At 36.1% G+C, this 9,507-nt stretch overlaps 1 long non-coding RNA gene across 3 annotated transcripts in view; it reads left to right on the plus strand.

Moving 5' to 3' along the window:
- Positions 1 to 244: 244 nt before the first annotated feature.
- The window catches only part of LOC106869922 (uncharacterized), a 33,368-nt gene continuing 24,105 nt past the window's right edge, over positions 245 to 9,507 (plus strand). The window contains exons 1-4 of one of the 3 annotated variants that reach the window (XR_001409459.2): positions 245 to 603; positions 1,245 to 1,448; positions 2,914 to 3,141; positions 6,982 to 7,093. This is a non-coding gene — a long non-coding RNA (uncharacterized LOC106869922). The remainder of the gene's footprint in view (positions 604 to 1,244; positions 1,449 to 2,913; positions 3,142 to 6,981; positions 7,094 to 9,507) is intronic. The other 2 variants (XR_001409460.2, XR_001409461.2) reach the window with 2 other exon arrangements.

Below are 9,507 nucleotides of genomic sequence, written 5' to 3' on the forward strand. Positions count from 1 at the left end.
CACTTCACGTCTTCTGTCAACATTTGCAACAAGCCATTAAGGTACCCAGCCAGCATGACCATATCGGGCAGACATCAAGGCGAACAGTGGAATATTGGTAATTTTTTGCTGATATCAGCCCGTCATCAATACAACATCAGAACAGAGTTATTTTACGTTTTGCATTCCTCATTGTCAGTTCTATTTACTACTATCATCGTCGATGTAGAAAACATTGTATTTGTAGCAGTATTGTGTTTTTTTATAACAGTACTCCAACATCGGGCGGATCGTACTGCTGCTGGACATGCAATATCCTTGTGTTCCAAGCAGGGACAGGGGAAGCAACTCAAAATGCAATCCTTATATTTTCCATATCGAAAGCAGAGAAATTCAATATCCCTGTCGAAAGTTAGGATACAAAAAACACGTGATTTATCTAGCGTCATAAATAAGATTAAAAACGCTTTTTAATTTTGCCAGTTCAATATAATGTATGGGAAAATTTAAAGTCTTTCGACTTGAGAAATGTTCAACAATTAATTGTGAATTGTATGTTTCAGTGCAGAATAGTACACGTCATTTTCAAAACTTGGATCCAAACCGACACACATTTAATTTAAGGTATGTTAAAATTGGGATGCAAAAAGTTGTTAAAATCGTTATTTTAAACATCAACAAACATGACGTTTACATTTAAAGCAAATAATTGAGTGATTATCAACATTTGACAGATTATTCATTTTGATGTGTGTAGCCAAAAACGAACAGAAAATAAACCAACATAAACCTACCACAGCTCAAAATATATTTCAAATTTTTCAATGAAATCCTACAGAAATGGATATCATTAGGAGAGCTACAGATAGCCTGTCTACAGATTTCAAACAGACAGTTCTTTAATAATAAGTATAATTAATGAATTCCTTTTAGATGTTCATTTATTTTTTTTTATGTCTTGGGATTTATCAACATATCTGACAGCTAAGATAACCCCATGTTTGCTGAATTTATTATTTGCATTGGAAATGGGACTGAATATCAGTTCCCGAGGACACCCATGTAAAACTCTGAGTCCCCACTAACCATCCACCTTTCATTTTACATGAAGGTGCGGGTAAGCTGTCAGACATGTCCATAGATAGCACTACAAGTTTGAGGCTATAAATTTCAATGTGTTCTAAGGCTGTGTATTGACAAACAAATACCCATGTTATTCACTGTGTGAATGGAAATACATGTAATTCCTTGTTTATTTTTTCAAGATGATTCTGAGTATCAAACACAGACACTTCAAAAGCCACCTCCTGTCATTCAGTTTCCAAAAGAGAGAGCATCTCAACCCCACTTGTCTTCTCCAGAGCCAAGTAGATATCCACAGCTAACTGACATTCACAATACGCCAAAAGAAAGAAGTGCAAATGCAGCTCCTCCCAACTTGTCGGGAAAATCTGAACAGTTGTTGCATGGTAAGTCAATATTATATCATTAGTATACTTTAGGGTATGTGGAAAGTGGTTTCAAATTTATTTATAAACAGAAAATAAAACATTTTGTGTTTGAAAGCAGCTCTTGGGATCATTCCACGGAGAGCCATGTTTGAAATGTATGCTTTCACCCTGATACATAATTACAATGCTTAAGAAATAACTGGCAGGTAAATGAGGATAGTATCAAAAGACAAAACATTTTCAAGAATTTTATCAATTTAACCAATCTTGTTTCAAAAGGATTACTTAAAAACAATAAATTGTATAACTCATCCTAACTGCTCTGTTGATCTTCGTGTGAGGATATCCTAAGTTTTAGCTTCAGACAGCCACAGCATCTCCATGTTGGACGTTTTGGGTGAAGAGGTACAAAATCTTTGCTTGCATTAGCATGAGGAATATAATGCTGTAATATTAACTTTGGTGTCTTTTACCATTCTAGAGGCCCTTGGGGCACTGAAACAAGGTGCCATTTCCCTGTGAAATAGGCATCATAATTCCCATTTCTGGAATATGAAACCCCTACCCCTAATCACGGCAAACTAAACGAGGCAAATAAATATTAGTGTTATAGTAGACCTTATATAAGGCCACAGATAATTGATTGTTGGTTTAGCGATCTCTCCGATTCTAGAAAGCAAATGTGAAATGAGATTATTATTGATTGTGTATTATCTACATATATATAAAAATGAGAATGCGTGTCTGTCTGTGTGTCTGTGTGAATCCTTAAAACTTGAGAACTACACAACCAATTTCATTCAAATTTTACACATGCCTTACATAGGGTCCATGTAGTGTCATAGGCCCCAAAATTTTTTAACTTCTTGCCTAGTCCGAACCCAGTGCAATATCACATCTCCACTATTTCAGTATTACGTGTCAAAAGTGAAACAATAACCTCTCTCTATTGTAATGTCAGATATTTTCACTTGAATAGTTTCACATTAATACTGAAACTATTATCTCACATGTCTGTCTGTCTGTGAATCCCTAAAACTTGAGAACTACGCAACCAATTTCATTCATATTTTACACATGCCTTACTTAGGGTCCATGTAGTGTCATAGGCCAAAAAAATTTTTAACTGCTTCATAGTGTAAGCCCAGAGCAATATCATATCTCCTCCACTATTTCAGTATTACGTGTCAAAAGTGAAACAATAACATCTCTCCATTGTAATGTCAGATATTTTCACTTTAATAGTGTGTAAAGAGGGAAAGAACCCTCATCTGCAATTTTGATGAAATTCGAATCATAGGTATTCCAATTCATTAGAGAAAATATAACAGAAAAGTCTAATTCTTCAATTGCATGTAACATGGGCAACGTCAGGTATCTCTACTAGTTTTCAATATATCTGTAAACGACTAATGTCATGAGGTATACTCAGCAAGTATTTCGTAATTCTACTCTACCTTTCTTTTTTTATTTTCTATTTCAGTTCAGGATCAGCAGCTATTCACCGCAATTGAAAAAAATTCAAGAGGAACAGTCCCAGTAGAGAGAAATGCTGCAGTCTATACTGCAGCTAATTCAAAATATTCCATTCTCATTCTCCATTTTGGAGACAAGAAATCTCCCCAACACAATTCATTTCTCTTGTGAGAGTTAAGAGGATATTGAGGCTTTGGAAGCTGAGTTAAGTGATGGTGTGGTTCAAAATAACAAGGTAATTTGCACATTTTACATTGTCGTGGCTTTACCTGCTGGTTCATTAATAACCACTCTGCCCCTCTCTAACTGATCTGTCTACTTACATGTGACTTTTGCTTCCTTCATTCTTCACATGTGTGTGTTTCAATATCCCACACACACACCAAAGAAACTCACACCCATCTTGGTATTCATAACCGCAGATTCGGTTTGTTTTGACTGTATAATAATTAAGAATATTTAAGCACATCAACCTAATATTCAGTTGAAAAGATTATTTGATTAAGATTCCAGCAGGAACCTCAGAAAGTAACATGGTACTTGTATATTGTGGTTTACTAGTTCTCTTTTACTGGTAAAATAAAGTAAATCAACCAATGGCAGTTGGACATCATATCCATAAACAATTTGTGGTTTTAAATACAATTTTATTGATGATATCACTCACATTTAATGTGTTTTTCCTATTTCTGCACAGTCCAAATATATTTATTTTCAACAAATCTCCCAAATTTCAAGTCATAAAATCAAACCCGAAATTGAGTACCGTAACTCCTTATTAACCAGTCTTTATGTACAGATATGAATGATTGTTGAACTTTGTCACAAATAGCCACAGCTGTATAAGTGAACTTAACACTAATTAAATAAATATCTTAGTTTTACAGTGTATGTTGGCCAGTATATTTTGTCTTTATTTTTATTAGCTTCTAAATCTTGTGATTTATTTTGTTGTGTTGTAAATAGCCATTTTTCAAAGTTATAGTTTATAAAATAAATGATGTTTGCAAAGAAAAATGAGTTGTTCATTTTTAAATTTTTTTTCTGGCTGTTTCTACATGATTTTTCAGATATTCCCATACAAATGCCATGTAAACTGATGCTTATACAATTACATCTTCAAAATAAATTTAATATTGTTTCTGTTTAGCAGTGGGTGGTCCTCACTGGATGTAAATTGAAACAATATTACATTTTTATTTTCAAACGCTGGGTGGATGAGGCTGGAATCAGAGCAATTCATACCAGGGATCTGGTGTAATGCTATTGGAGAACATAAAGTGTGGCCGATGTCGAACCTGTATAAACGTTTAATCATACATTAATTATCCCACCCTTGAATTTATTTTGGATCCAGATCAGGTATTTGACAAAATCAGCTTCAGCCAATATTGAGACTTCTCGAGTTGAAAAATCATACATCAGCCCAACCTCATTTTCATATTGGACCAATGTCACTTTGATGTGAATGTGACATTGGGCCAACGTCAACTAGATGTAGAGACCAAAATCTCCCATCAGCCCAACCTCAAATTCATATCGGCCCAATGTTGTGGCGTGTTGCATTGGCCTGATATGGTTTTGCTAGCTGAGTATGCACTGAAGACAATTACTGTCTCTGGCCCATCACCCGACTCAAACAGTCAAGCAAAGTGTTGCTGGGAATCCACATATCTGCTTGGAACCATGTAGCACAGATCCATTGAGTCTGTCAAAGACTAGATTGTAATTTTGTTGCCACGTTGTGTTTCTGTTACTTGGGCCATGGGACAACTTCTACTATCTCGTGTTTTAGTGTACAATGTCTAACTCTGACAAGGGCAGCATCTGTATTTCATGTCCAAAAAATAGTTGAGCATCAGTCTTGCCAACACGCACATTGGTCACGATGCCTTTTTAGTGAGGAAGATTGCTATATGAATATAAGATCCTGAGGTCACCACTTTAGTAGGTTTTTGCCCCTCTAATTCAATGTAAGATGTCACCAGTATGGAAGTTTGTTGATACCACCACCTAAATGTTGTCCGTTGGTTATTAGTTCGACAAAAGTTCTCATGTTGAGTTAACTCCATGGGTGTTGGTTGAAGAAGACTATGTCGGTGACGGTAGTTGTTGATAGCAGTATGTGGCAGACAGATGTTGCCAACTGTGTTCGTGTGTTTGTTAGCTGTGTGGTGATATACAACAACAACTTGACCTTGTTCAGTAGTAAAGCTTTCTTTACTGAAGTGTGGGTTAAGTACAATGTTAATGTTTTATTGAGATGTCTTTAGTGTGGTAGCAGTGAATGAATGAATGCATGAAGATATTAGTTGTGCTTTGTATATGCAAAAAGAGACTTGATAGAAGTGTTTCTAGTTAGCATGAAGAGATGATGGCATCGAGTTTGGTCTATACTGCTAGTGCACATGGTAGAAGAATGTTCTTGTGAGAAAGGCTAGTGTTAATGTGATAGAGCAAAACTGCATGCCAGGAGTCCTTTAGAGAAGCAAGACAAGTAACTCAATTAAACATGGTGGCAGGCACATTATATAATTGAGAATCGGGCCAATCACAGACCAAATAGAGCTGTAAACTTACAGTGTCATCTGAGCCTACCTGAGATTAAAAATGTGTGTTTTAACCAAAGCTAGTATAGGTATGCTACACCTTTGCTAACCACCTCATCTTGTATAGACTGTTAAATAGTTCTTCCTCTAGTTTATTTTTGTTTCTGTCACTAGCTCTTTGCTAAACTCTAATCAATTCTGATATAATCACTCTCTTCAGGGCGTCCCATCACTGGTTTTTGATGATTGTCTTGTCAACGGCTGCTTAGATTTTTCACTGATCCAGTCCCTGTCATCTTTGTGTGTTGATAAAGGCTCGTTCAACTTCTAGTGACTAGGACCCTAACAATGAGCCCTATCTAAGTTGACTATGCAAATCAGAAATTTGTGATCTGAGTACTTGATCAGTTTGAAATGAGATCATCTAACTCTTTTCGTATCAAATGGTTTAACAAAACTCTATCTTGATACGATCTGAATAATCTGCTCTGATTTTCTACACCTGCACTACCAAAACATCTGGTTGGTACCTGAGCAGGTTGTTGAAGTTTTTGTACCCCCCTTCTCCAATGCAATAGTCCCACAGAATCCTGAGACAAGTTTAAAATGTAGTTCCAGTCCCCCACTATTACTAGAAATTGGGCGTCTCCAGAAAAGCTTCTAGACATCTGAATAAGGCAGTCCTGCTTCTATAGGGACATAGATGCCACTAGCCTGAAGGCACCACTTTAGTTGCCGTTTGCATCCAAGATCAACAAATTACCACTCAGTTCTAAGAAGAATTCCTGTATGTCAATATTCCAGAGTTTTTGGAACAGCACAGCTAGTCCATCTTCGTATCCTAACAGATCACGAGATTAGAACACCTCCTATTCACTGTAAATGGTTATGAAAGTGTGTGCTCCAAAGAATTTAGTCTCAGTATCTACTTCTAGTTACCTGAAGTTGTTGAGGTAACTTTGCATATAATTTGATCCCAGGTTCCATACAATTACACAATCTATTCTAAGAGTAACCTGTCAGGAAAGACAAGTAACAAGGTCACATACTTTGATCTTTGAGAAGAGCTGGTGATCCAGTTCTTTAGTTCGTATGGGACTAAGGTTCATTTATCTGTCTCTTTTTTTCTCTCAAAAGCCCAATGTGTGTGAGATATTGTTTAAAGATTGATAACTGTATTTTCGTCAGCCTGGATTAATAGTCTGTCTTTGAGAGATTTTGACAAGAGTTCATTGGAATCCACTTTTTTGAGGAGGTGGGTATGTTTTTGTTTTCTATGAACTCCTACATCAAGCCATTGCTGCTTTTTTCAAACAACTGAAATTAATGAGGAGGCTTGTGCGTGTGGCTGTCAGTTTAGTCGCTGTTACTACTGATGCTGCTGCTGTTGTTGTTGTTGTTGTTGCTGCTGTTGTTTTTGTTGTTATTGTTTTGATGTGGGTCTGATGTTGGCAGTTTGTAAAAAGACAGGTTTTCTGCTCCTCTTTGTCTCCCTTGGCTTTTAAATTAATCTTTTTTTATTTTAGTTGTTTTTCCTTTTCACCCCAACATGTATTTTGTGAAGATTTCGTCCTGTCCTCATCACATGATGAAACTTCTGAATCTGCCAAGTTTGTGTCATGAGTAAGAAGTCGACATGTAAGTATGTGTAATTATTTCTCTATTTTGATGATCTTCTGAAAGAGCAACAGCCACTGCTACTTGTTGAGATACAATTGCTAATTCCTGGGCTATGTTGCTGGTTACCACTGCTGCTTTTGTTGTAGTTGTGCCTGCTGTCTGTCACCTCTCCTGTTGTTGAGATTTTTGTTGCTGCAGCTGACATTTCTGTTGCTGCTCTTGGTATTGAAATTATTGCTTCTTTTAGTGTAGTTATTTGTGTTGTGGTGTAGGAAGCAGTGTGAGCCTTTCTCCTACTCCCATTTTTTTGTTGTGATTGGAAGGCCTTTGTGTGGTTGTTAACCTAAATTGTGTGGTATCTAGGTGTTCTTCCTTCTAATGTGGCTTTTGTTTGACAGTTCAGCAATACTGTTCAGGATTTGTGGTTGTACTTGAATCAACATCATCAACTCAGTTCTGAGGCAATTTATTTGCAATATTCTTTAAAATATCAAATAGGGTCTCAAGAACTTCTATCACAACACATCTCACCACCCACTGAATGTCACCATCCACAGGTGTTACGCCTAATATTTTAACTTTTACCACATGCCAGCAAAAGTGTGGTGGGGAAAGGGGAATAGATCTTCGTAATTTGCATGAGACAATAGAGTTTCTGAGTCAGCACTTCTGCAAGGTTTCTGTGAGGCCTGAAATATGAAATTTACATTGCTCCATATTTCTCTAAAACATTTTTCTACTTAGATGTGAGTTACATTAAAAACCTGTCGGATTTTTTATTTGGCATTTAACACACACTGGTATATAATAATTTCTTCTGGAAATTCTTTCATTCAGTTGTGAAGGAACTGTCAGTTTAACTCCCTTGTTCTATCAGTTGATGAGTTTTTCTGCATCGTTTGAATTTCAGTGCTTCTTTTAATTGTTCATGGAACTGTCCCCATTTTTATGGCTGTTTTGGTGGAAGCATTTGTGTTGTTGTTGTTGGTGGTGTTGAAGTTTTCAGAAACCACTGTTAATATGGTTGTGGTGATATCTGAAGTGATGGAAAAAGCGGCAAAAGTGGAGACTGTGAAAGAAGTGTTAGTGTTGTTGATGCAGCTTGCCAATCTTAGAAAATCCTTGCTATTGCTACTGTTGTTGCTGTTGATTGTTGCTGTATGTTATTCTCTGTTATATTGTTGTTGGTGGTGGTGCTTTTATTTTTGTTTTTGGCACTGTAGCTGTTGCTATTTTTACAGATATTGTTTCCAGGAAGTTTTTTTTTTTTTGTGTGTGTGTGTGTGTGCTTTTGAAAAACATGACAATGACATTGCTGTCAATTTCAAGTGTAGCCTCTTGAATGTCAGCCGAATTTTCAGAAAGGAATCTTTCTCTCACTTTCTCTGTTACACTTTTTTCCACTCTCACACTCTTGTGCTTCTTTTTGCTTCGAACATTATTATAGCATACTTGATCTACATCTTGTTTTCATCAAAGAAAATAGAAACTATGTTGTTTTGAAAAATTTTTGAATGTTTGAGCCCCACTCCCAATGGGGTGTTTTTATATAAAAATAACTACACCCAGATATAGTAGGCGAGTTCTTTATCACAATGATTAAAACAAAAATTAACAAGCAAACAACAAGTACCCAAAAGCATGGGATGGTGAGAATTTAAAAAAAAAATTACAGAGTAAAAAGATCAGTGTGGTTTCTCATTCAGCACTTAATAATAATAATAATAATAATAATAATAATAATAATGATAATAGTAATAATAAAGATTTCTTTTATTGGCCACAGGGGCCCGAGATATGGAGGACGAGTTACAGCACACACACAAAAAAATCACAAAACAAAAACTACAAAATCATGTGGGGTTAATATCGATTGAGGGGAGATACTACCATGTTAAAGGATATAACAGAGGATATATAATAGAAAGTAGAGAAATAAATAATAAATAAATAAATCGAATACCCAATAGTGGGGCAGTCCACTTAGGGTGATCCGGGATAAACCCCACACAAAAATCCTGGGTTACACTGCCATCTCCAAGGCATGAGTTTCTTTTCCCAGGTTCTTTTCTTCTGCTTAGAAAAGCATATTCAGAGTAGAATTTTTCGATGGCAACACCATGAAGCATTGGAAGCAGAAACAGCTGTTAGATGGGGTAACGTCTATTTGTATTAAAAGTAATAATTGATGTTAGTCCATTGTTGATCAATATTTCTCAGACAAGCAAACACGACTGAAGACAATACCTCCGCTAAGGTGGGGGTAATAATCCTTTCTTCAAAAGGAACAAGGTCTGAAATTTTGGGGAAGAGGTAGTTAAATAGATTGATTTCAGAACTTGACTAATATTTATTTTATTGACCCTGAAAGGATGAAGAGCAAAATCAACCTCAGTGAAATTTGAAGGTAAAGCCAGATGAATTACTGCAAA

The sequence above is a fragment of the Octopus bimaculoides genome, chromosome 9 (assembly GCF_001194135.2).
Source record: "Octopus bimaculoides isolate UCB-OBI-ISO-001 chromosome 9, ASM119413v2, whole genome shotgun sequence".
NCBI classification, from domain to species: Eukaryota; Metazoa; Mollusca; class Cephalopoda; order Octopoda; family Octopodidae; genus Octopus; species Octopus bimaculoides.